The sequence below is a fragment of the Sphaerodactylus townsendi genome, linkage group LG05 (assembly GCF_021028975.2).
Source record: "Sphaerodactylus townsendi isolate TG3544 linkage group LG05, MPM_Stown_v2.3, whole genome shotgun sequence".
Lineage (NCBI taxonomy): Eukaryota > Metazoa > Chordata > Lepidosauria > Squamata > Sphaerodactylidae > Sphaerodactylus > Sphaerodactylus townsendi.
Window position 1 is genome coordinate 132,757,158 of NC_059429.1, and position 25,640 is coordinate 132,782,797.

A 25,640-nucleotide genomic window follows, 5' to 3' on the forward strand; every position below is an offset into this window, starting at 1 on the left:
GGGGTGGGGGGGGGGGGGGGTGGGGGGGGGGGGGGGTGGGGGGGGGGGGGGGTGGGGGGGGGGGGGGGTGGGGGGGGGGGGGGGTGGGGGGGGGGGGGGGTGGGGGGGGGGGGGGGTGGGGGGGGGGGGGGGTGGGGGGGGGGGGGGGTGGGGGGGGGGGGGGGTGGGGGGGGGGGGGGGTGGGGGGGGGGGGGGGTGGGGGGGGGGGGGGGTGGGGGGGGGGGGGGGTGGGGGGGGGGGGGGGTGGGGGGGGGGGGGGGTGGGGGGGGGGGGGGGTGGGGGGGGGGGGGGGTGGGGGGGGGGGGGGGTGGGGGGGGGGGGGGGTGGGGGGGGGGGGGGGTGGGGGGGGGGGGGGGTGGGGGGGGGGGGGGGTGGGGGGGGGGGGGGGTGGGGGGGGGGGGGGGTGGGGGGGGGGGGGGGTGGGGGGGGGGGGGGGTGGGGGGGGGGGGGGGTGGGGGGGGGGGGGGGTGGGGGGGGGGGGGGGTGGGGGGGGGGGGGGGTGGGGGGGGGGGGGGGTGGGGGGGGGGGGGGGTGGGGGGGGGGGGGGGTGGGGGGGGGGGGGGGTGGGGGGGGGGGGGGGTGGGGGGGGGGGGGGGTGGGGGGGGGGGGGGGTGGGGGGGGGGGGGGGTGGGGGGGGGGGGGGGTGGGGGGGGGGGGGGGTGGGGGGGGGGGGGGGTGGGGGGGGGGGGGGGTGGGGGGGGGGGGGGGTGGGGGGGGGGGGGGGTGGGGGGGGGGGGGGGTGGGGGGGGGGGGGGGTGGGGGGGGGGGGGGGTGGGGGGGGGGGGGGGTGGGGGGGGGGGGGGGTGGGGGGGGGGGGGGGTGGGGGGGGGGGGGGGTGGGGGGGGGGGGGGGTGGGGGGGGGGGGGGGTGGGGGGGGGGGGGGGTGGGGGGGGGGGGGGGTGGGGGGGGGGGGGGGTGGGGGGGGGGGGGGGTGGGGGGGGGGGGGGGTGGGGGGGGGGGGGGGTGGGGGGGGGGGGGGGTGGGGGGGGGGGGGGGTGGGGGGGGGGGGGGGTGGGGGGGGGGGGGGGTGGGGGGGGGGGGGGGTGGGGGGGGGGGGGGGTGGGGGGGGGGGGGGGTGGGGGGGGGGGGGGGTGGGGGGGGGGGGGGGTGGGGGGGGGGGGGGGTGGGGGGGGGGGGGGGTGGGGGGGGGGGGGGGTGGGGGGGGGGGGGGGTGGGGGGGGGGGGGGGTGGGGGGGGGGGGGGGTGGGGGGGGGGGGGGGTGGGGGGGGGGGGGGGTGGGGGGGGGGGGGGGTGGGGGGGGGGGGGGGTGGGGGGGGGGGGGGGTGGGGGGGGGGGGGGGTGGGGGGGGGGGGGGGTGGGGGGGGGGGGGGGTGGGGGGGGGGGGGGGTGGGGGGGGGGGGGGGTGGGGGGGGGGGGGGGTGGGGGGGGGGGGGGGTGGGGGGGGGGGGGGGTGGGGGGGGGGGGGGGTGGGGGGGGGGGGGGGTGGGGGGGGGGGGGGGTGGGGGGGGGGGGGGGTGGGGGGGGGGGGGGGTGGGGGGGGGGGGGGGTGGGGGGGGGGGGGGGTGGGGGGGGGGGGGGGTGGGGGGGGGGGGGGGTGGGGGGGGGGGGGGGTGGGGGGGGGGGGGGGTGGGGGGGGGGGGGGGTGGGGGGGGGGGGGGGTGGGGGGGGGGGGGGGTGGGGGGGGGGGGGGGTGGGGGGGGGGGGGGGTGGGGGGGGGGGGGGGTGGGGGGGGGGGGGGGTGGGGGGGGGGGGGGGTGGGGGGGGGGGGGGGTGGGGGGGGGGGGGGGTGGGGGGGGGGGGGGGTGGGGGGGGGGGGGGGTGGGGGGGGGGGGGGGTGGGGGGGGGGGGGGGTGGGGGGGGGGGGGGGTGGGGGGGGGGGGGGGTGGGGGGGGGGGGGGGTGGGGGGGGGGGGGGGTGGGGGGGGGGGGGGGTGGGGGGGGGGGGGGGTGGGGGGGGGGGGGGGTGGGGGGGGGGGGGGGTGGGGGGGGGGGGGGGTGGGGGGGGGGGGGGGTGGGGGGGGGGGGGGGTGGGGGGGGGGGGGGGTGGGGGGGGGGGGGGGTGGGGGGGGGGGGGGGTGGGGGGGGGGGGGGGTGGGGGGGGGGGGGGGTGGGGGGGGGGGGGGGTGGGGGGGGGGGGGGGTGGGGGGGGGGGGGGGTGGGGGGGGGGGGGGGTGGGGGGGGGGGGGGGTGGGGGGGGGGGGGGGTGGGGGGGGGGGGGGGTGGGGGGGGGGGGGGGTGGGGGGGGGGGGGGGTGGGGGGGGGGGGGGGTGGGGGGGGGGGGGGGTGGGGGGGGGGGGGGGTGGGGGGGGGGGGGGGTGGGGGGGGGGGGGGGTGGGGGGGGGGGGGGGTGGGGGGGGGGGGGGGTGGGGGGGGGGGGGGGTGGGGGGGGGGGGGGGTGGGGGGGGGGGGGGGTGGGGGGGGGGGGGGGTGGGGGGGGGGGGGGGTGGGGGGGGGGGGGGGTGGGGGGGGGGGGGGGTGGGGGGGGGGGGGGGTGGGGGGGGGGGGGGGTGGGGGGGGGGGGGGGTGGGGGGGGGGGGGGGTGGGGGGGGGGGGGGGTGGGGGGGGGGGGGGGTGGGGGGGGGGGGGGGTGGGGGGGGGGGGGGGTGGGGGGGGGGGGGGGTGGGGGGGGGGGGGGGTGGGGGGGGGGGGGGGTGGGGGGGGGGGGGGGTGGGGGGGGGGGGGGGTGGGGGGGGGGGGGGGTGGGGGGGGGGGGGGGTGGGGGGGGGGGGGGGTGGGGGGGGGGGGGGGTGGGGGGGGGGGGGGGTGGGGGGGGGGGGGGGTGGGGGGGGGGGGGGGTGGGGGGGGGGGGGGGTGGGGGGGGGGGGGGGTGGGGGGGGGGGGGGGTGGGGGGGGGGGGGGGTGGGGGGGGGGGGGGGTGGGGGGGGGGGGGGGTGGGGGGGGGGGGGGGTGGGGGGGGGGGGGGGTGGGGGGGGGGGGGGGTGGGGGGGGGGGGGGGTGGGGGGGGGGGGGGGTGGGGGGGGGGGGGGGTGGGGGGGGGGGGGGGTGGGGGGGGGGGGGGGTGGGGGGGGGGGGGGGTGGGGGGGGGGGGGGGTGGGGGGGGGGGGGGGTGGGGGGGGGGGGGGGTGGGGGGGGGGGGGGGTGGGGGGGGGGGGGGGTGGGGGGGGGGGGGGGTGGGGGGGGGGGGGGGTGGGGGGGGGGGGGGGTGGGGGGGGGGGGGGGTGGGGGGGGGGGGGGGTGGGGGGGGGGGGGGGTGGGGGGGGGGGGGGGTGGGGGGGGGGGGGGGTGGGGGGGGGGGGGGGTGGGGGGGGGGGGGGGTGGGGGGGGGGGGGGGTGGGGGGGGGGGGGGGTGGGGGGGGGGGGGGGTGGGGGGGGGGGGGGGTGGGGGGGGGGGGGGGTGGGGGGGGGGGGGGGTGGGGGGGGGGGGGGGTGGGGGGGGGGGGGGGTGGGGGGGGGGGGGGGTGGGGGGGGGGGGGGGTGGGGGGGGGGGGGGGTGGGGGGGGGGGGGGGTGGGGGGGGGGGGGGGTGGGGGGGGGGGGGGGTGGGGGGGGGGGGGGGTGGGGGGGGGGGGGGGTGGGGGGGGGGGGGGGTGGGGGGGGGGGGGGGTGGGGGGGGGGGGGGGTGGGGGGGGGGGGGGGTGGGGGGGGGGGGGGGTGGGGGGGGGGGGGGGTGGGGGGGGGGGGGGGTGGGGGGGGGGGGGGGTGGGGGGGGGGGGGGGTGGGGGGGGGGGGGGGTGGGGGGGGGGGGGGGTGGGGGGGGGGGGGGGTGGGGGGGGGGGGGGGTGGGGGGGGGGGGGGGTGGGGGGGGGGGGGGGTGGGGGGGGGGGGGGGTGGGGGGGGGGGGGGGTGGGGGGGGGGGGGGGTGGGGGGGGGGGGGGGTGGGGGGGGGGGGGGGTGGGGGGGGGGGGGGGTGGGGGGGGGGGGGGGTGGGGGGGGGGGGGGGTGGGGGGGGGGGGGGGTGGGGGGGGGGGGGGGTGGGGGGGGGGGGGGGTGGGGGGGGGGGGGGGTGGGGGGGGGGGGGGGTGGGGGGGGGGGGGGGTGGGGGGGGGGGGGGGTGGGGGGGGGGGGGGGTGGGGGGGGGGGGGGGTGGGGGGGGGGGGGGGTGGGGGGGGGGGGGGGTGGGGGGGGGGGGGGGTGGGGGGGGGGGGGGGTGGGGGGGGGGGGGGGTGGGGGGGGGGGGGGGTGGGGGGGGGGGGGGGTGGGGGGGGGGGGGGGTGGGGGGGGGGGGGGGTGGGGGGGGGGGGGGGTGGGGGGGGGGGGGGGTGGGGGGGGGGGGGGGTGGGGGGGGGGGGGGGTGGGGGGGGGGGGGGGTGGGGGGGGGGGGGGGTGGGGGGGGGGGGGGGTGGGGGGGGGGGGGGGTGGGGGGGGGGGGGGGTGGGGGGGGGGGGGGGTGGGGGGGGGGGGGGGTGGGGGGGGGGGGGGGTGGGGGGGGGGGGGGGTGGGGGGGGGGGGGGGTGGGGGGGGGGGGGGGTGGGGGGGGGGGGGGGTGGGGGGGGGGGGGGGTGGGGGGGGGGGGGGGTGGGGGGGGGGGGGGGTGGGGGGGGGGGGGGGTGGGGGGGGGGGGGGGTGGGGGGGGGGGGGGGTGGGGGGGGGGGGGGGTGGGGGGGGGGGGGGGTGGGGGGGGGGGGGGGTGGGGGGGGGGGGGGGTGGGGGGGGGGGGGGGTGGGGGGGGGGGGGGGTGGGGGGGGGGGGGGGTGGGGGGGGGGGGGGGTGGGGGGGGGGGGGGGTGGGGGGGGGGGGGGGTGGGGGGGGGGGGGGGTGGGGGGGGGGGGGGGTGGGGGGGGGGGGGGGTGGGGGGGGGGGGGGGTGGGGGGGGGGGGGGGTGGGGGGGGGGGGGGGTGGGGGGGGGGGGGGGTGGGGGGGGGGGGGGGTGGGGGGGGGGGGGGGTGGGGGGGGGGGGGGGTGGGGGGGGGGGGGGGTGGGGGGGGGGGGGGGTGGGGGGGGGGGGGGGTGGGGGGGGGGGGGGGTGGGGGGGGGGGGGGGTGGGGGGGGGGGGGGGTGGGGGGGGGGGGGGGTGGGGGGGGGGGGGGGTGGGGGGGGGGGGGGGTGGGGGGGGGGGGGGGTGGGGGGGGGGGGGGGTGGGGGGGGGGGGGGGTGGGGGGGGGGGGGGGTGGGGGGGGGGGGGGGTGGGGGGGGGGGGGGGTGGGGGGGGGGGGGGGTGGGGGGGGGGGGGGGTGGGGGGGGGGGGGGGTGGGGGGGGGGGGGGGTGGGGGGGGGGGGGGGTGGGGGGGGGGGGGGGTGGGGGGGGGGGGGGGTGGGGGGGGGGGGGGGTGGGGGGGGGGGGGGGTGGGGGGGGGGGGGGGTGGGGGGGGGGGGGGGTGGGGGGGGGGGGGGGTGGGGGGGGGGGGGGGTGGGGGGGGGGGGGGGTGGGGGGGGGGGGGGGTGGGGGGGGGGGGGGGTGGGGGGGGGGGGGGGTGGGGGGGGGGGGGGGTGGGGGGGGGGGGGGGTGGGGGGGGGGGGGGGTGGGGGGGGGGGGGGGTGGGGGGGGGGGGGGGTGGGGGGGGGGGGGGGTGGGGGGGGGGGGGGGTGGGGGGGGGGGGGGGTGGGGGGGGGGGGGGGTGGGGGGGGGGGGGGGTGGGGGGGGGGGGGGGTGGGGGGGGGGGGGGGTGGGGGGGGGGGGGGGTGGGGGGGGGGGGGGGTGGGGGGGGGGGGGGGTGGGGGGGGGGGGGGGTGGGGGGGGGGGGGGGTGGGGGGGGGGGGGGGTGGGGGGGGGGGGGGGTGGGGGGGGGGGGGGGTGGGGGGGGGGGGGGGTGGGGGGGGGGGGGGGTGGGGGGGGGGGGGGGTGGGGGGGGGGGGGGGTGGGGGGGGGGGGGGGTGGGGGGGGGGGGGGGTGGGGGGGGGGGGGGGTGGGGGGGGGGGGGGGTGGGGGGGGGGGGGGGTGGGGGGGGGGGGGGGTGGGGGGGGGGGGGGGTGGGGGGGGGGGGGGGTGGGGGGGGGGGGGGGTGGGGGGGGGGGGGGGTGGGGGGGGGGGGGGGTGGGGGGGGGGGGGGGTGGGGGGGGGGGGGGGTGGGGGGGGGGGGGGGTGGGGGGGGGGGGGGGTGGGGGGGGGGGGGGGTGGGGGGGGGGGGGGGTGGGGGGGGGGGGGGGTGGGGGGGGGGGGGGGTGGGGGGGGGGGGGGGTGGGGGGGGGGGGGGGTGGGGGGGGGGGGGGGTGGGGGGGGGGGGGGGTGGGGGGGGGGGGGGGTGGGGGGGGGGGGGGGTGGGGGGGGGGGGGGGTGGGGGGGGGGGGGGGTGGGGGGGGGGGGGGGTGGGGGGGGGGGGGGGTGGGGGGGGGGGGGGGTGGGGGGGGGGGGGGGTGGGGGGGGGGGGGGGTGGGGGGGGGGGGGGGTGGGGGGGGGGGGGGGTGGGGGGGGGGGGGGGTGGGGGGGGGGGGGGGTGGGGGGGGGGGGGGGTGGGGGGGGGGGGGGGTGGGGGGGGGGGGGGGTGGGGGGGGGGGGGGGTGGGGGGGGGGGGGGGTGGGGGGGGGGGGGGGTGGGGGGGGGGGGGGGTGGGGGGGGGGGGGGGTGGGGGGGGGGGGGGGTGGGGGGGGGGGGGGGTGGGGGGGGGGGGGGGTGGGGGGGGGGGGGGGTGGGGGGGGGGGGGGGTGGGGGGGGGGGGGGGTGGGGGGGGGGGGGGGTGGGGGGGGGGGGGGGTGGGGGGGGGGGGGGGTGGGGGGGGGGGGGGGTGGGGGGGGGGGGGGGTGGGGGGGGGGGGGGGTGGGGGGGGGGGGGGGTGGGGGGGGGGGGGGGTGGGGGGGGGGGGGGGTGGGGGGGGGGGGGGGTGGGGGGGGGGGGGGGTGGGGGGGGGGGGGGGTGGGGGGGGGGGGGGGTGGGGGGGGGGGGGGGTGGGGGGGGGGGGGGGTGGGGGGGGGGGGGGGTGGGGGGGGGGGGGGGTGGGGGGGGGGGGGGGTGGGGGGGGGGGGGGGTGGGGGGGGGGGGGGGTGGGGGGGGGGGGGGGTGGGGGGGGGGGGGGGTGGGGGGGGGGGGGGGTGGGGGGGGGGGGGGGTGGGGGGGGGGGGGGGTGGGGGGGGGGGGGGGTGGGGGGGGGGGGGGGTGGGGGGGGGGGGGGGTGGGGGGGGGGGGGGGTGGGGGGGGGGGGGGGTGGGGGGGGGGGGGGGTGGGGGGGGGGGGGGGTGGGGGGGGGGGGGGGTGGGGGGGGGGGGGGGTGGGGGGGGGGGGGGGTGGGGGGGGGGGGGGGTGGGGGGGGGGGGGGGTGGGGGGGGGGGGGGGTGGGGGGGGGGGGGGGTGGGGGGGGGGGGGGGTGGGGGGGGGGGGGGGTGGGGGGGGGGGGGGGTGGGGGGGGGGGGGGGTGGGGGGGGGGGGGGGTGGGGGGGGGGGGGGGTGGGGGGGGGGGGGGGTGGGGGGGGGGGGGGGTGGGGGGGGGGGGGGGTGGGGGGGGGGGGGGGTGGGGGGGGGGGGGGGTGGGGGGGGGGGGGGGTGGGGGGGGGGGGGGGTGGGGGGGGGGGGGGGTGGGGGGGGGGGGGGGTGGGGGGGGGGGGGGGTGGGGGGGGGGGGGGGTGGGGGGGGGGGGGGGTGGGGGGGGGGGGGGGTGGGGGGGGGGGGGGGTGGGGGGGGGGGGGGGTGGGGGGGGGGGGGGGTGGGGGGGGGGGGGGGTGGGGGGGGGGGGGGGTGGGGGGGGGGGGGGGTGGGGGGGGGGGGGGGTGGGGGGGGGGGGGGGTGGGGGGGGGGGGGGGTGGGGGGGGGGGGGGGTGGGGGGGGGGGGGGGTGGGGGGGGGGGGGGGTGGGGGGGGGGGGGGGTGGGGGGGGGGGGGGGTGGGGGGGGGGGGGGGTGGGGGGGGGGGGGGGTGGGGGGGGGGGGGGGTGGGGGGGGGGGGGGGTGGGGGGGGGGGGGGGTGGGGGGGGGGGGGGGTGGGGGGGGGGGGGGGTGGGGGGGGGGGGGGGTGGGGGGGGGGGGGGGTGGGGGGGGGGGGGGGTGGGGGGGGGGGGGGGTGGGGGGGGGGGGGGGTGGGGGGGGGGGGGGGTGGGGGGGGGGGGGGGTGGGGGGGGGGGGGGGTGGGGGGGGGGGGGGGTGGGGGGGGGGGGGGGTGGGGGGGGGGGGGGGTGGGGGGGGGGGGGGGTGGGGGGGGGGGGGGGTGGGGGGGGGGGGGGGTGGGGGGGGGGGGGGGTGGGGGGGGGGGGGGGTGGGGGGGGGGGGGGGTGGGGGGGGGGGGGGGTGGGGGGGGGGGGGGGTGGGGGGGGGGGGGGGTGGGGGGGGGGGGGGGTGGGGGGGGGGGGGGGTGGGGGGGGGGGGGGGTGGGGGGGGGGGGGGGTGGGGGGGGGGGGGGGTGGGGGGGGGGGGGGGTGGGGGGGGGGGGGGGTGGGGGGGGGGGGGGGTGGGGGGGGGGGGGGGTGGGGGGGGGGGGGGGTGGGGGGGGGGGGGGGTGGGGGGGGGGGGGGGTGGGGGGGGGGGGGGGTGGGGGGGGGGGGGGGTGGGGGGGGGGGGGGGTGGGGGGGGGGGGGGGTGGGGGGGGGGGGGGGTGGGGGGGGGGGGGGGTGGGGGGGGGGGGGGGTGGGGGGGGGGGGGGGTGGGGGGGGGGGGGGGTGGGGGGGGGGGGGGGTGGGGGGGGGGGGGGGTGGGGGGGGGGGGGGGTGGGGGGGGGGGGGGGTGGGGGGGGGGGGGGGTGGGGGGGGGGGGGGGTGGGGGGGGGGGGGGGTGGGGGGGGGGGGGGGTGGGGGGGGGGGGGGGTGGGGGGGGGGGGGGGTGGGGGGGGGGGGGGGTGGGGGGGGGGGGGGGTGGGGGGGGGGGGGGGTGGGGGGGGGGGGGGGTGGGGGGGGGGGGGGGTGGGGGGGGGGGGGGGTGGGGGGGGGGGGGGGTGGGGGGGGGGGGGGGTGGGGGGGGGGGGGGGTGGGGGGGGGGGGGGGTGGGGGGGGGGGGGGGTGGGGGGGGGGGGGGGTGGGGGGGGGGGGGGGTGGGGGGGGGGGGGGGTGGGGGGGGGGGGGGGTGGGGGGGGGGGGGGGTGGGGGGGGGGGGGGGTGGGGGGGGGGGGGGGTGGGGGGGGGGGGGGGTGGGGGGGGGGGGGGGTGGGGGGGGGGGGGGGTGGGGGGGGGGGGGGGTGGGGGGGGGGGGGGGTGGGGGGGGGGGGGGGTGGGGGGGGGGGGGGGTGGGGGGGGGGGGGGGTGGGGGGGGGGGGGGGTGGGGGGGGGGGGGGGTGGGGGGGGGGGGGGGTGGGGGGGGGGGGGGGTGGGGGGGGGGGGGGGTGGGGGGGGGGGGGGGTGGGGGGGGGGGGGGGTGGGGGGGGGGGGGGGTGGGGGGGGGGGGGGGTGGGGGGGGGGGGGGGTGGGGGGGGGGGGGGGTGGGGGGGGGGGGGGGTGGGGGGGGGGGGGGGTGGGGGGGGGGGGGGGTGGGGGGGGGGGGGGGTGGGGGGGGGGGGGGGTGGGGGGGGGGGGGGGTGGGGGGGGGGGGGGGTGGGGGGGGGGGGGGGTGGGGGGGGGGGGGGGTGGGGGGGGGGGGGGGTGGGGGGGGGGGGGGGTGGGGGGGGGGGGGGGTGGGGGGGGGGGGGGGTGGGGGGGGGGGGGGGTGGGGGGGGGGGGGGGTGGGGGGGGGGGGGGGTGGGGGGGGGGGGGGGTGGGGGGGGGGGGGGGTGGGGGGGGGGGGGGGTGGGGGGGGGGGGGGGTGGGGGGGGGGGGGGGTGGGGGGGGGGGGGGGTGGGGGGGGGGGGGGGTGGGGGGGGGGGGGGGTGGGGGGGGGGGGGGGTGGGGGGGGGGGGGGGTGGGGGGGGGGGGGGGTGGGGGGGGGGGGGGGTGGGGGGGGGGGGGGGTGGGGGGGGGGGGGGGTGGGGGGGGGGGGGGGTGGGGGGGGGGGGGGGTGGGGGGGGGGGGGGGTGGGGGGGGGGGGGGGTGGGGGGGGGGGGGGGTGGGGGGGGGGGGGGGTGGGGGGGGGGGGGGGTGGGGGGGGGGGGGGGTGGGGGGGGGGGGGGGTGGGGGGGGGGGGGGGTGGGGGGGGGGGGGGGTGGGGGGGGGGGGGGGTGGGGGGGGGGGGGGGTGGGGGGGGGGGGGGGTGGGGGGGGGGGGGGGTGGGGGGGGGGGGGGGTGGGGGGGGGGGGGGGTGGGGGGGGGGGGGGGTGGGGGGGGGGGGGGGTGGGGGGGGGGGGGGGTGGGGGGGGGGGGGGGTGGGGGGGGGGGGGGGTGGGGGGGGGGGGGGGTGGGGGGGGGGGGGGGTGGGGGGGGGGGGGGGTGGGGGGGGGGGGGGGTGGGGGGGGGGGGGGGTGGGGGGGGGGGGGGGTGGGGGGGGGGGGGGGTGGGGGGGGGGGGGGGTGGGGGGGGGGGGGGGTGGGGGGGGGGGGGGGTGGGGGGGGGGGGGGGTGGGGGGGGGGGGGGGTGGGGGGGGGGGGGGGTGGGGGGGGGGGGGGGTGGGGGGGGGGGGGGGTGGGGGGGGGGGGGGGTGGGGGGGGGGGGGGGTGGGGGGGGGGGGGGGTGGGGGGGGGGGGGGGTGGGGGGGGGGGGGGGTGGGGGGGGGGGGGGGTGGGGGGGGGGGGGGGTGGGGGGGGGGGGGGGTGGGGGGGGGGGGGGGTGGGGGGGGGGGGGGGTGGGGGGGGGGGGGGGTGGGGGGGGGGGGGGGTGGGGGGGGGGGGGGGTGGGGGGGGGGGGGGGTGGGGGGGGGGGGGGGTGGGGGGGGGGGGGGGTGGGGGGGGGGGGGGGTGGGGGGGGGGGGGGGTGGGGGGGGGGGGGGGTGGGGGGGGGGGGGGGTGGGGGGGGGGGGGGGTGGGGGGGGGGGGGGGTGGGGGGGGGGGGGGGTGGGGGGGGGGGGGGGTGGGGGGGGGGGGGGGTGGGGGGGGGGGGGGGTGGGGGGGGGGGGGGGTGGGGGGGGGGGGGGGTGGGGGGGGGGGGGGGTGGGGGGGGGGGGGGGTGGGGGGGGGGGGGGGTGGGGGGGGGGGGGGGTGGGGGGGGGGGGGGGTGGGGGGGGGGGGGGGTGGGGGGGGGGGGGGGTGGGGGGGGGGGGGGGTGGGGGGGGGGGGGGGTGGGGGGGGGGGGGGGTGGGGGGGGGGGGGGGTGGGGGGGGGGGGGGGTGGGGGGGGGGGGGGGTGGGGGGGGGGGGGGGTGGGGGGGGGGGGGGGTGGGGGGGGGGGGGGGTGGGGGGGGGGGGGGGTGGGGGGGGGGGGGGGTGGGGGGGGGGGGGGGTGGGGGGGGGGGGGGGTGGGGGGGGGGGGGGGTGGGGGGGGGGGGGGGTGGGGGGGGGGGGGGGTGGGGGGGGGGGGGGGTGGGGGGGGGGGGGGGTGGGGGGGGGGGGGGGTGGGGGGGGGGGGGGGTGGGGGGGGGGGGGGGTGGGGGGGGGGGGGGGTGGGGGGGGGGGGGGGTGGGGGGGGGGGGGGGTGGGGGGGGGGGGGGGTGGGGGGGGGGGGGGGTGGGGGGGGGGGGGGGTGGGGGGGGGGGGGGGTGGGGGGGGGGGGGGGTGGGGGGGGGGGGGGGTGGGGGGGGGGGGGGGTGGGGGGGGGGGGGGGTGGGGGGGGGGGGGGGTGGGGGGGGGGGGGGGTGGGGGGGGGGGGGGGTGGGGGGGGGGGGGGGTGGGGGGGGGGGGGGGTGGGGGGGGGGGGGGGTGGGGGGGGGGGGGGGTGGGGGGGGGGGGGGGTGGGGGGGGGGGGGGGTGGGGGGGGGGGGGGGTGGGGGGGGGGGGGGGTGGGGGGGGGGGGGGGTGGGGGGGGGGGGGGGTGGGGGGGGGGGGGGGTGGGGGGGGGGGGGGGTGGGGGGGGGGGGGGGTGGGGGGGGGGGGGGGTGGGGGGGGGGGGGGGTGGGGGGGGGGGGGGGTGGGGGGGGGGGGGGGTGGGGGGGGGGGGGGGTGGGGGGGGGGGGGGGTGGGGGGGGGGGGGGGTGGGGGGGGGGGGGGGTGGGGGGGGGGGGGGGTGGGGGGGGGGGGGGGTGGGGGGGGGGGGGGGTGGGGGGGGGGGGGGGTGGGGGGGGGGGGGGGTGGGGGGGGGGGGGGGTGGGGGGGGGGGGGGGTGGGGGGGGGGGGGGGTGGGGGGGGGGGGGGGTGGGGGGGGGGGGGGGTGGGGGGGGGGGGGGGTGGGGGGGGGGGGGGGTGGGGGGGGGGGGGGGTGGGGGGGGGGGGGGGTGGGGGGGGGGGGGGGTGGGGGGGGGGGGGGGTGGGGGGGGGGGGGGGTGGGGGGGGGGGGGGGTGGGGGGGGGGGGGGGTGGGGGGGGGGGGGGGTGGGGGGGGGGGGGGGTGGGGGGGGGGGGGGGTGGGGGGGGGGGGGGGTGGGGGGGGGGGGGGGTGGGGGGGGGGGGGGGTGGGGGGGGGGGGGGGTGGGGGGGGGGGGGGGTGGGGGGGGGGGGGGGTGGGGGGGGGGGGGGGTGGGGGGGGGGGGGGGTGGGGGGGGGGGGGGGTGGGGGGGGGGGGGGGTGGGGGGGGGGGGGGGTGGGGGGGGGGGGGGGTGGGGGGGGGGGGGGGTGGGGGGGGGGGGGGGTGGGGGGGGGGGGGGGTGGGGGGGGGGGGGGGTGGGGGGGGGGGGGGGTGGGGGGGGGGGGGGGTGGGGGGGGGGGGGGGTGGGGGGGGGGGGGGGTGGGGGGGGGGGGGGGTGGGGGGGGGGGGGGGTGGGGGGGGGGGGGGGTGGGGGGGGGGGGGGGTGGGGGGGGGGGGGGGTGGGGGGGGGGGGGGGTGGGGGGGGGGGGGGGTGGGGGGGGGGGGGGGTGGGGGGGGGGGGGGGTGGGGGGGGGGGGGGGTGGGGGGGGGGGGGGGTGGGGGGGGGGGGGGGTGGGGGGGGGGGGGGGTGGGGGGGGGGGGGGGTGGGGGGGGGGGGGGGTGGGGGGGGGGGGGGGTGGGGGGGGGGGGGGGTGGGGGGGGGGGGGGGTGGGGGGGGGGGGGGGTGGGGGGGGGGGGGGGTGGGGGGGGGGGGGGGTGGGGGGGGGGGGGGGTGGGGGGGGGGGGGGGTGGGGGGGGGGGGGGGTGGGGGGGGGGGGGGGTGGGGGGGGGGGGGGGTGGGGGGGGGGGGGGGTGGGGGGGGGGGGGGGTGGGGGGGGGGGGGGGTGGGGGGGGGGGGGGGTGGGGGGGGGGGGGGGTGGGGGGGGGGGGGGGTGGGGGGGGGGGGGGGTGGGGGGGGGGGGGGGTGGGGGGGGGGGGGGGTGGGGGGGGGGGGGGGTGGGGGGGGGGGGGGGTGGGGGGGGGGGGGGGTGGGGGGGGGGGGGGGTGGGGGGGGGGGGGGGTGGGGGGGGGGGGGGGTGGGGGGGGGGGGGGGTGGGGGGGGGGGGGGGTGGGGGGGGGGGGGGGTGGGGGGGGGGGGGGGTGGGGGGGGGGGGGGGTGGGGGGGGGGGGGGGTGGGGGGGGGGGGGGGTGGGGGGGGGGGGGGGTGGGGGGGGGGGGGGGTGGGGGGGGGGGGGGGTGGGGGGGGGGGGGGGTGGGGGGGGGGGGGGGTGGGGGGGGGGGGGGGTGGGGGGGGGGGGGGGTGGGGGGGGGGGGGGGTGGGGGGGGGGGGGGGTGGGGGGGGGGGGGGGTGGGGGGGGGGGGGGGTGGGGGGGGGGGGGGGTGGGGGGGGGGGGGGGTGGGGGGGGGGGGGGGTGGGGGGGGGGGGGGGTGGGGGGGGGGGGGGGTGGGGGGGGGGGGGGGTGGGGGGGGGGGGGGGTGGGGGGGGGGGGGGGTGGGGGGGGGGGGGGGTGGGGGGGGGGGGGGGTGGGGGGGGGGGGGGGTGGGGGGGGGGGGGGGTGGGGGGGGGGGGGGGTGGGGGGGGGGGGGGGTGGGGGGGGGGGGGGGTGGGGGGGGGGGGGGGTGGGGGGGGGGGGGGGTGGGGGGGGGGGGGGGTGGGGGGGGGGGGGGGTGGGGGGGGGGGGGGGTGGGGGGGGGGGGGGGTGGGGGGGGGGGGGGGTGGGGGGGGGGGGGGGTGGGGGGGGGGGGGGGTGGGGGGGGGGGGGGGTGGGGGGGGGGGGGGGTGGGGGGGGGGGGGGGTGGGGGGGGGGGGGGGTGGGGGGGGGGGGGGGTGGGGGGGGGGGGGGGTGGGGGGGGGGGGGGGTGGGGGGGGGGGGGGGTGGGGGGGGGGGGGGGTGGGGGGGGGGGGGGGTGGGGGGGGGGGGGGGTGGGGGGGGGGGGGGGTGGGGGGGGGGGGGGGTGGGGGGGGGGGGGGGTGGGGGGGGGGGGGGGTGGGGGGGGGGGGGGGTGGGGGGGGGGGGGGGTGGGGGGGGGGGGGGGTGGGGGGGGGGGGGGGTGGGGGGGGGGGGGGGTGGGGGGGGGGGGGGGTGGGGGGGGGGGGGGGTGGGGGGGGGGGGGGGTGGGGGGGGGGGGGGGTGGGGGGGGGGGGGGGTGGGGGGGGGGGGGGGTGGGGGGGGGGGGGGGTGGGGGGGGGGGGGGGTGGGGGGGGGGGGGGGTGGGGGGGGGGGGGGGTGGGGGGGGGGGGGGGTGGGGGGGGGGGGGGGTGGGGGGGGGGGGGGGTGGGGGGGGGGGGGGGTGGGGGGGGGGGGGGGTGGGGGGGGGGGGGGGTGGGGGGGGGGGGGGGTGGGGGGGGGGGGGGGTGGGGGGGGGGGGGGGTGGGGGGGGGGGGGGGTGGGGGGGGGGGGGGGTGGGGGGGGGGGGGGGTGGGGGGGGGGGGGGGTGGGGGGGGGGGGGGGTGGGGGGGGGGGGGGGTGGGGGGGGGGGGGGGTGGGGGGGGGGGGGGGTGGGGGGGGGGGGGGGTGGGGGGGGGGGGGGGTGGGGGGGGGGGGGGGTGGGGGGGGGGGGGGGTGGGGGGGGGGGGGGGTGGGGGGGGGGGGGGGTGGGGGGGGGGGGGGGTGGGGGGGGGGGGGGGTGGGGGGGGGGGGGGGTGGGGGGGGGGGGGGGTGGGGGGGGGGGGGGGTGGGGGGGGGGGGGGGTGGGGGGGGGGGGGGGTGGGGGGGGGGGGGGGTGGGGGGGGGGGGGGGTGGGGGGGGGGGGGGGTGGGGGGGGGGGGGGGTGGGGGGGGGGGGGGGTGGGGGGGGGGGGGGGTGGGGGGGGGGGGGGGTGGGGGGGGGGGGGGGTGGGGGGGGGGGGGGGTGGGGGGGGGGGGGGGTGGGGGGGGGGGGGGGTGGGGGGGGGGGGGGGTGGGGGGGGGGGGGGGTGGGGGGGGGGGGGGGTGGGGGGGGGGGGGGGTGGGGGGGGGGGGGGGTGGGGGGGGGGGGGGGTGGGGGGGGGGGGGGGTGGGGGGGGGGGGGGGTGGGGGGGGGGGGGGGTGGGGGGGGGGGGGGGTGGGGGGGGGGGGGGGTGGGGGGGGGGGGGGGTGGGGGGGGGGGGGGGTGGGGGGGGGGGGGGGTGGGGGGGGGGGGGGGTGGGGGGGGGGGGGGGTGGGGGGGGGGGGGGGTGGGGGGGGGGGGGGGTGGGGGGGGGGGGGGGTGGGGGGGGGGGGGGGTGGGGGGGGGGGGGGGTGGGGGGGGGGGGGGGTGGGGGGGGGGGGGGGTGGGGGGGGGGGGGGGTGGGGGGGGGGGGGGGTGGGGGGGGGGGGGGGTGGGGGGGGGGGGGGGTGGGGGGGGGGGGGGGTGGGGGGGGGGGGGGGTGGGGGGGGGGGGGGGTGGGGGGGGGGGGGGGTGGGGGGGGGGGGGGGTGGGGGGGGGGGGGGGTGGGGGGGGGGGGGGGTGGGGGGGGGGGGGGGTGGGGGGGGGGGGGGGTGGGGGGGGGGGGGGGTGGGGGGGGGGGGGGGTGGGGGGGGGGGGGGGTGGGGGGGGGGGGGGGTGGGGGGGGGGGGGGGTGGGGGGGGGGGGGGGTGGGGGGGGGGGGGGGTGGGGGGGGGGGGGGGTGGGGGGGGGGGGGGGTGGGGGGGGGGGGGGGTGGGGGGGGGGGGGGGTGGGGGGGGGGGGGGGTGGGGGGGGGGGGGGGTGGGGGGGGGGGGGGGTGGGGGGGGGGGGGGGTGGGGGGGGGGGGGGGTGGGGGGGGGGGGGGGTGGGGGGGGGGGGGGGTGGGGGGGGGGGGGGGTGGGGGGGGGGGGGGGTGGGGGGGGGGGGGGGTGGGGGGGGGGGGGGGTGGGGGGGGGGGGGGGTGGGGGGGGGGGGGGGTGGGGGGGGGGGGGGGTGGGGGGGGGGGGGGGTGGGGGGGGGGGGGGGTGGGGGGGGGGGGGGGTGGGGGGGGGGGGGGGTGGGGGGGGGGGGGGGTGGGGGGGGGGGGGGGTGGGGGGGGGGGGGGGTGGGGGGGGGGGGGGGTGGGGGGGGGGGGGGGTGGGGGGGGGGGGGGGTGGGGGGGGGGGGGGGTGGGGGGGGGGGGGGGTGGGGGGGGGGGGGGGTGGGGGGGGGGGGGGGTGGGGGGGGGGGGGGGTGGGGGGGGGGGGGGGTGGGGGGGGGGGGGGGTGGGGGGGGGGGGGGGTGGGGGGGGGGGGGGGTGGGGGGGGGGGGGGGTGGGGGGGGGGGGGGGTGGGGGGGGGGGGGGGTGGGGGGGGGGGGGGGTGGGGGGGGGGGGGGGTGGGGGGGGGGGGGGGTGGGGGGGGGGGGGGGTGGGGGGGGGGGGGGGTGGGGGGGGGGGGGGGTGGGGGGGGGGGGGGGTGGGGGGGGGGGGGGGTGGGGGGGGGGGGGGGTGGGGGGGGGGGGGGGTGGGGGGGGGGGGGGGTGGGGGGGGGGGGGGGTGGGGGGGGGGGGGGGTGGGGGGGGGGGGGGGTGGGGGGGGGGGGGGGTGGGGGGGGGGGGGGGTGGGGGGGGGGGGGGGTGGGGGGGGGGGGGGGTGGGGGGGGGGGGGGGTGGGGGGGGGGGGGGGTGGGGGGGGGGGGGGGTGGGGGGGGGGGGGGGTGGGGGGGGGGGGGGGTGGGGGGGGGGGGGGGTGGGGGGGGGGGGGGGTGGGGGGGGGGGGGGGTGGGGGGGGGGGGGGGTGGGGGGGGGGGGGGGTGGGGGGGGGGGGGGGTGGGGGGGGGGGGGGGTGGGGGGGGGGGGGGGTGGGGGGGGGGGGGGGTGGGGGGGGGGGGGGGTGGGGGGGGGGGGGGGTGGGGGGGGGGGGGGGTGGGGGGGGGGGGGGGTGGGGGGGGGGGGGGGTGGGGGGGGGGGGGGGTGGGGGGGGGGGGGGGTGGGGGGGGGGGGGGGTGGGGGGGGGGGGGGGTGGGGGGGGGGGGGGGTGGGGGGGGGGGGGGGTGGGGGGGGGGGGGGGTGGGGGGGGGGGGGGGTGGGGGGGGGGGGGGGTGGGGGGGGGGGGGGGTGGGGGGGGGGGGGGGTGGGGGGGGGGGGGGGTGGGGGGGGGGGGGGGTGGGGGGGGGGGGGGGTGGGGGGGGGGGGGGGTGGGGGGGGGGGGGGGTGGGGGGGGGGGGGGGTGGGGGGGGGGGGGGGTGGGGGGGGGGGGGGGTGGGGGGGGGGGGGGGTGGGGGGGGGGGGGGGTGGGGGGGGGGGGGGGTGGGGGGGGGGGGGGGTGGGGGGGGGGGGGGGTGGGGGGGGGGGGGGGTGGGGGGGGGGGGGGGTGGGGGGGGGGGGGGGTGGGGGGGGGGGGGGGTGGGGGGGGGGGGGGGTGGGGGGGGGGGGGGGTGGGGGGGGGGGGGGGTGGGGGGGGGGGGGGGTGGGGGGGGGGGGGGGTGGGGGGGGGGGGGGGTGGGGGGGGGGGGGGGTGGGGGGGGGGGGGGGTGGGGGGGGGGGGGGGTGGGGGGGGGGGGGGGTGGGGGGGGGGGGGGGTGGGGGGGGGGGGGGGTGGGGGGGGGGGGGGGTGGGGGGGGGGGGGGGTGGGGGGGGGGGGGGGTGGGGGGGGGGGGGGGTGGGGGGGGGGGGGGGTGGGGGGGGGGGGGGGTGGGGGGGGGGGGGGGTGGGGGGGGGGGGGGGTGGGGGGGGGGGGGGGTGGGGGGGGGGGGGGGTGGGGGGGGGGGGGGGTGGGGGGGGGGGGGGGTGGGGGGGGGGGGGGGTGGGGGGGGGGGGGGGTGGGGGGGGGGGGGGGTGGGGGGGGGGGGGGGTGGGGGGGGGGGGGGGTGGGGGGGGGGGGGGGTGGGGGGGGGGGGGGGTGGGGGGGGGGGGGGGTGGGGGGGGGGGGGGGTGGGGGGGGGGGGGGGTGGGGGGGGGGGGGGGTGGGGGGGGGGGGGGGTGGGGGGGGGGGGGGGTGGGGGGGGGGGGGGGTGGGGGGGGGGGGGGGTGGGGGGGGGGGGGGGTGGGGGGGGGGGGGGGTGGGGGGGGGGGGGGGTGGGGGGGGGGGGGGGTGGGGGGGGGGGGGGGTGGGGGGGGGGGGGGGTGGGGGGGGGGGGGGGTGGGGGGGGGGGGGGGTGGGGGGGGGGGGGGGTGGGGGGGGGGGGGGGTGGGGGGGGGGGGGGGTGGGGGGGGGGGGGGGTGGGGGGGGGGGGGGGTGGGGGGGGGGGGGGGTGGGGGGGGGGGGGGGTGGGGGGGGGGGGGGGTGGGGGGGGGGGGGGGTGGGGGGGGGGGGGGGTGGGGGGGGGGGGGGGTGGGGGGGGGGGGGGGTGGGGGGGGGGGGGGGTGGGGGGGGGGGGGGGTGGGGGGGGGGGGGGGTGGGGGGGGGGGGGGGTGGGGGGGGGGGGGGGTGGGGGGGGGGGGGGGTGGGGGGGGGGGGGGGTGGGGGGGGGGGGGGGTGGGGGGGGGGGGGGGTGGGGGGGGGGGGGGGTGGGGGGGGGGGGGGGTGGGGGGGGGGGGGGGTGGGGGGGGGGGGGGGTGGGGGGGGGGGGGGGTGGGGGGGGGGGGGGGTGGGGGGGGGGGGGGGTGGGGGGGGGGGGGGGTGGGGGGGGGGGGGGGTGGGGGGGGGGGGGGGTGGGGGGGGGGGGGGGTGGGGGGGGGGGGGGGTGGGGGGGGGGGGGGGTGGGGGGGGGGGGGGGTGGGGGGGGGGGGGGGTGGGGGGGGGGGGGGGTGGGGGGGGGGGGGGGTGGGGGGGGGGGGGGGTGGGGGGGGGGGGGGGTGGGGGGGGGGGGGGGTGGGGGGGGGGGGGGGTGGGGGGGGGGGGGGGTGGGGGGGGGGGGGGGTGGGGGGGGGGGGGGGTGGGGGGGGGGGGGGGTGGGGGGGGGGGGGGGTGGGGGGGGGGGGGGGTGGGGGGGGGGGGGGGTGGGGGGGGGGGGGGGTGGGGGGGGGGGGGGGTGGGGGGGGGGGGGGGTGGGGGGGGGGGGGGGTGGGGGGGGGGGGGGGTGGGGGGGGGGGGGGGTGGGGGGGGGGGGGGGTGGGGGGGGGGGGGGGTGGGGGGGGGGGGGGGTGGGGGGGGGGGGGGGTGGGGGGGGGGGGGGGTGGGGGGGGGGGGGGGTGGGGGGGGGGGGGGGTGGGGGGGGGGGGGGGTGGGGGGGGGGGGGGGTGGGGGGGGGGGGGGGTGGGGGGGGGGGGGGGTGGGGGGGGGGGGGGGTGGGGGGGGGGGGGGGTGGGGGGGGGGGGGGGTGGGGGGGGGGGGGGGTGGGGGGGGGGGGGGGTGGGGGGGGGGGGGGGTGGGGGGGGGGGGGGGTGGGGGGGGGGGGGGGTGGGGGGGGGGGGGGGTGGGGGGGGGGGGGGGTGGGGGGGGGGGGGGGTGGGGGGGGGGGGGGGTGGGGGGGGGGGGGGGTGGGGGGGGGGGGGGGTGGGGGGGGGGGGGGGTGGGGGGGGGGGGGGGTGGGGGGGGGGGGGGGTGGGGGGGGGGGGGGGTGGGGGGGGGGGGGGGTGGGGGGGGGGGGGGGTGGGGGGGGGGGGGGGTGGGGGGGGGGGGGGGTGGGGGGGGGGGGGGGTGGGGGGGGGGGGGGGTGGGGGGGGGGGGGGGTGGGGGGGGGGGGGGGTGGGGGGGGGGGGGGGTGGGGGGGGGGGGGGGTGGGGGGGGGGGGGGGTGGGGGGGGGGGGGGGTGGGGGGGGGGGGGGGTGGGGGGGGGGGGGGGTGGGGGGGGGGGGGGGTGGGGGGGGGGGGGGGTGGGGGGGGGGGGGGGTGGGGGGGGGGGGGGGTGGGGGGGGGGGGGGGTGGGGGGGGGGGGGGGTGGGGGGGGGGGGGGGTGGGGGGGGGGGGGGGTGGGGGGGGGGGGGGGTGGGGGGGGGGGGGGGTGGGGGGGGGGGGGGGTGGGGGGGGGGGGGGGTGGGGGGGGGGGGGGGTGGGGGGGGGGGGGGGTGGGGGGGGGGGGGGGTGGGGGGGGGGGGGGGTGGGGGGGGGGGGGGGTGGGGGGGGGGGGGGGTGGGGGGGGGGGGGGGTGGGGGGGGGGGGGGGTGGGGGGGGGGGGGGGTGGGGGGGGGGGGGGGTGGGGGGGGGGGGGGGTGGGGGGGGGGGGGGGTGGGGGGGGGGGGGGGTGGGGGGGGGGGGGGGTGGGGGGGGGGGGGGGTGGGGGGGGGGGGGGGTGGGGGGGGGGGGGGGTGGGGGGGGGGGGGGGTGGGGGGGGGGGGGGGTGGGGGGGGGGGGGGGTGGGGGGGGGGGGGGGTGGGGGGGGGGGGGGGTGGGGGGGGGGGGGGGTGGGGGGGGGGGGGGGTGGGGGGGGGGGGGGGTGGGGGGGGGGGGGGGTGGGGGGGGGGGGGGGTGGGGGGGGGGGGGGGTGGGGGGGGGGGGGGGTGGGGGGGGGGGGGGGTGGGGGGGGGGGGGGGTGGGGGGGGGGGGGGGTGGGGGGGGGGGGGGGTGGGGGGGGGGGGGGGTGGGGGGGGGGGGGGGTGGGGGGGGGGGGGGGTGGGGGGGGGGGGGGGTGGGGGGGGGGGGGGGTGGGGGGGGGGGGGGGTGGGGGGGGGGGGGGGTGGGGGGGGGGGGGGGTGGGGGGGGGGGGGGGTGGGGGGGGGGGGGGGTGGGGGGGGGGGGGGGTGGGGGGGGGGGGGGGTGGGGGGGGGGGGGGGTGGGGGGGGGGGGGGGTGGGGGGGGGGGGGGGTGGGGGGGGGGGGGGGTGGGGGGGGGGGGGGGTGGGGGGGGGGGGGGGTGGGGGGGGGGGGGGGTGGGGGGGGGGGGGGGTGGGGGGGGGGGGGGGTGGGGGGGGGGGGGGGTGGGGGGGGGGGGGGGTGGGGGGGGGGGGGGGTGGGGGGGGGGGGGGGTGGGGGGGGGGGGGGGTGGGGGGGGGGGGGGGTGGGGGGGGGGGGGGGTGGGGGGGGGGGGGGGTGGGGGGGGGGGGGGGTGGGGGGGGGGGGGGGTGGGGGGGGGGGGGGGTGGGGGGGGGGGGGGGTGGGGGGGGGGGGGGGTGGGGGGGGGGGGGGGTGGGGGGGGGGGGGGGTGGGGGGGGGGGGGGGTGGGGGGGGGGGGGGGTGGGGGGGGGGGGGGGTGGGGGGGGGGGGGGGTGGGGGGGGGGGGGGGTGGGGGGGGGGGGGGGTGGGGGGGGGGGGGGGTGGGGGGGGGGGGGGGTGGGGGGGGGGGGGGGTGGGGGGGGGGGGGGGTGGGGGGGGGGGGGGGTGGGGGGGGGGGGGGGTGGGGGGGGGGGGGGGTGGGGGGGGGGGGGGGTGGGGGGGGGGGGGGGTGGGGGGGGGGGGGGGTGGGGGGGGGGGGGGGTGGGGGGGGGGGGGGGTGGGGGGGGGGGGGGGTGGGGGGGGGGGGGGGTGGGGGGGGGGGGGGGTGGGGGGGGGGGGGGGTGGGGGGGGGGGGGGGTGGGGGGGGGGGGGGGTGGGGGGGGGGGGGGGTGGGGGGGGGGGGGGGTGGGGGGGGGGGGGGGTGGGGGGGGGGGGGGGTGGGGGGGGGGGGGGGTGGGGGGGGGGGGGGGTGGGGGGGGGGGGGGGTGGGGGGGGGGGGGGGTGGGGGGGGGGGGGGGTGGGGGGGGGGGGGGGTGGGGGGGGGGGGGGGTGGGGGGGGGGGGGGGTGGGGGGGGGGGGGGGTGGGGGGGGGGGGGGGTGGGGGGGGGGGGGGGTGGGGGGGGGGGGGGGTGGGGGGGGGGGGGGGTGGGGGGGGGGGGGGGTGGGGGGGGGGGGGGGTGGGGGGGGGGGGGGGTGGGGGGGGGGGGGGGTGGGGGGGGGGGGGGGTGGGGGGGGGGGGGGGTGGGGGGGGGGGGGGGTGGGGGGGGGGGGGGGTGGGGGGGGGGGGGGGTGGGGGGGGGGGGGGGTGGGGGGGGGGGGGGGTGGGGGGGGGGGGGGGTGGGGGGGGGGGGGGGTGGGGGGGGGGGGGGGTGGGGGGGGGGGGGGGTGGGGGGGGGGGGGGGTGGGGGGGGGGGGGGGTGGGGGGGGGGGGGGGTGGGGGGGGGGGGGGGTGGGGGGGGGGGGGGGTGGGGGGGGGGGGGGGTGGGGGGGGGGGGGGGTGGGGGGGGGGGGGGGTGGGGGGGGGGGGGGGTGGGGGGGGGGGGGGGTGGGGGGGGGGGGGGGTGGGGGGGGGGGGGGGTGGGGGGGGGGGGGGGTGGGGGGGGGGGGGGGTGGGGGGGGGGGGGGGTGGGGGGGGGGGGGGGTGGGGGGGGGGGGGGGTGGGGGGGGGGGGGGGTGGGGGGGGGGGGGGGTGGGGGGGGGGGGGGGTGGGGGGGGGGGGGGGTGGGGGGGGGGGGGGGTGGGGGGGGGGGGGGGTGGGGGGGGGGGGGGGTGGGGGGGGGGGGGGGTGGGGGGGGGGGGGGGTGGGGGGGGGGGGGGGTGGGGGGGGGGGGGGGTGGGGGGGGGGGGGGGTGGGGGGGGGGGGGGGTGGGGGGGGGGGGGGGTGGGGGGGGGGGGGGGTGGGGGGGGGGGGGGGTGGGGGGGGGGGGGGGTGGGGGGGGGGGGGGGTGGGGGGGGGGGGGGGTGGGGGGGGGGGGGGGTGGGGGGGGGGGGGGGTGGGGGGGGGGGGGGGTGGGGGGGGGGGGGGGTGGGGGGGGGGGGGGGTGGGGGGGGGGGGGGGTGGGGGGGGGGGGGGGTGGGGGGGGGGGGGGGTGGGGGGGGGGGGGGGTGGGGGGGGGGGGGGGTGGGGGGGGGGGGGGGTGGGGGGGGGGGGGGGTGGGGGGGGGGGGGGGTGGGGGGGGGGGGGGGTGGGGGGGGGGGGGGGTGGGGGGGGGGGGGGGTGGGGGGGGGGGGGGGTGGGGGGGGGGGGGGGTGGGGGGGGGGGGGGGTGGGGGGGGGGGGGGGTGGGGGGGGGGGGGGGTGGGGGGGGGGGGGGGTGGGGGGGGGGGGGGGTGGGGGGGGGGGGGGGTGGGGGGGGGGGGGGGTGGGGGGGGGGGGGGGTGGGGGGGGGGGGGGGTGGGGGGGGGGGGGGGTGGGGGGGGGGGGGGGTGGGGGGGGGGGGGGGTGGGGGGGGGGGGGGGTGGGGGGGGGGGGGGGTGGGGGGGGGGGGGGGTGGGGGGGGGGGGGGGTGGGGGGGGGGGGGGGTGGGGGGGGGGGGGGGTGGGGGGGGGGGGGGGTGGGACTCTGGTCTGATCCAGCTGGCTTGTTCTTATGTTCTTATGTTCTTAAGGTGTCTGTTGTGGAGGAAGGGAAATGAGTTTGTAAGTTGCCTTGAGTTTCCTTCAGGAGAGAAAGGTCGTCCTCCTCCTCCTCCTTTTTCTTCAAGACCAACAAGATTTTCAGGGCATCAGCTTTTGATAGTCAAAGCTTCCCTCGTCAGATACCAATCTTATCTCTTTTTTTGATAGAGTGACAAGCTTGGTAGACGAAGGCAATGCTGGGGATGTAACATACCTCTTTTTATTTCCTTGTTACTATTAAATCTTTGCTCTGGACAGCCCAGGCTACCCAATCTCATCACATCTCGGAAACTTAACACACACACACACACATAAAAGTTCACCCTGGAGAGTCTTCATGTTTTTGACTTCATCTTCACAGTCAGGTTTACTGGCTTGCTTGCTTCATTCCTGGAATCCATTATAGTACACAAAAATAGCCAAACAAAACAGAAGACTGAAAACTCATTCTTAATTAAAAACTTAATCTTGCATGCAAAAAGATGACATGAACAGGCAAGACCAAATGAGTCACAATGCCGTGTCCACTTGCAACTCCCTGATTGGTCGTCATGGGCAAAATCCCAGCCACTCCAAAAGAGACTGCGTTCTGCTGCCCACTTGACCTCATTCCCATTCAGATCCCGGAAAAGCTGTGTGGGTGTGTTGGCAAGGGGAAGGAATGAACCTAAAACCAACCTGAAACTCAGAAAAGCCAAGAAGGAGGAGGAGGAGGAGGAGGAGGAGGGGTTTGGATTTATATCCCACCTTTCTCTCCTGTAAGGAGACTCCAAGGGGCTTACAAGCTCCTTTCCCTTCCTCTCTCCACAACACACACCTTGTGAGGTAGGTGGGGCTGAGAGAGCTCCAAAGAACTGTGACTAGCCCAAGGTCACCCAGCAGGAATGTAGAAGTGTGAAAACACATCTGGTTCACCAGATAAGCCTCTGCCACTCAGGTGAAGGAGTGGGGAATCAAACCAGGTTCTCCAGATTAGAATCCACCTGCTCTTAACCACTACACCATGTTGGCTCTCTGAGAAGCCTCAGACAAGATAGGTTAAATAAGTTAAAAAAAATAAGTAAAAAAAAAACAACCCCATCCAACCTGTTATTTGTAAAATCCAAAATTCTAAATTGTAAATATCTCTTAATAGAGAAATACCAACGTTCCCAGCGTACAAAAACTTGAATTATTCATGGTGACACCTCTGAAATAGGCTCACATGAACATACACAAAGTTGCCTTATGGTGAATCAGAACTTTGGTCCATCATTGTCTACTCAGACAGGCAGTGGCTTTCCAGAGTCCCAGGCAGAGGACTTTTGATTCCTGCAGCTGTGGAGAGGTCTACATAAGAACCACAAAACGCAGCATTCAAACTCGTATTAAGGAGCACGAAAGACACTGTCGGCTTAACCATCCTGAAAAATCTGCAGTTGCAGAACATGTCTTAAACAAAACTGGGCATAACATTTTATTTGAAAACACTGAAATTTTGGACAATTCAGAAGGTTACTTTGTCAGATGGCAGAGGGAGGCCATTGAAATTCACAAACACCAAGACAACTTCAACAGGAAAGAAGAGACTTTGAAAATTAGCAAAGCTTGGCTACCTTTGAAAATTTGAAAGACTTTGAAAATTAGCAAAGCTGAAAAACATCAAAAGCAAACCCCAAGGGCATGAACAATGGACTCCACCCAAACACAACATTAACTAAATAAGGGAATGCAATTTTAAATGCACATTTGGCGCCATCCAACAACATACAACGGAATGATAATAACAAAAAAACCACACAGCTAGTCGGTCCTCGGGATAAAATCCGACCTCGAATACAGACTTCCAAGGCTTGTGGTTATGTCAGATGAATATTCTTGTAGAAAGTCATAAGACTGCTGTTCGAGTTTCATATTTATGAATATATAATCAAAACACACTTTTCCTGGATGGTGTGATTGATGAATTACAGGGGAACCTATATTTAGCGCAAATTCTTTGTATTTTTTTTTAGCATGTACCCAATAACGGATACTGGCCCTCCCTTATTTATTTATTATTAATTTTATATACTCTCTATTGTTGTTTGTATGTGTGTTCTTAATGGAATTAATTAATGGAATTACTTTATCATTTTAACCGTAGCTTAGATTACGTCAATGTTTTTTCTGTTTGCCACCCTGTGGATTCCGACTGGGTAGAAAGTCGGTATTAACTTATTTTTATTATTCCATTATTTCATTTTTATTATTCCATTATTTTTATTATTCCACTTATTTTTATTATTCCATCTTTGTTTACATCTTTGTTACCCTCCTAGGGAGGAGTCCGGCCGTTCCCTCTTTTTGGGGAGGCTTTTAATGAATTGGGTTATGGGACGCCTGTGATTATTGTTTTGACCGCTGTTTTAATGGATTTTAATGGATTTTAGTAAATGTAGCAATTGTTTATGTGGTCACTATTTGTGATCCTTTGTTATATACTGTATATCTGTTGACGCTGTTGTGCACCACCCAGAGCCCCTTGGGGATGGGGCGGTCTACAAATCCAAATCCAAATCCAAATCCAAACCCAAATCAATCAATCAATCAATCAATCAATCAATCAATCAATCAATCAATCAAGCAAGCAAGCAAGCAAGCAAGCAATCAATCAATCAATCAATCAATCAATAAAATGTTTTAAACAAACATGCAG

General features: G+C 88.0%; 1 protein-coding gene across 1 annotated transcript in view; it reads right to left on the reverse strand.

The window, feature by feature from the left end:
* Window positions 1-25,640, reverse strand: part of RTEL1 (regulator of telomere elongation helicase 1) — a 150,158-nt gene that overhangs the window by 34,518 nt on the left and 90,000 nt on the right. The gene's annotated exons all lie outside the window — the stretch shown is intronic.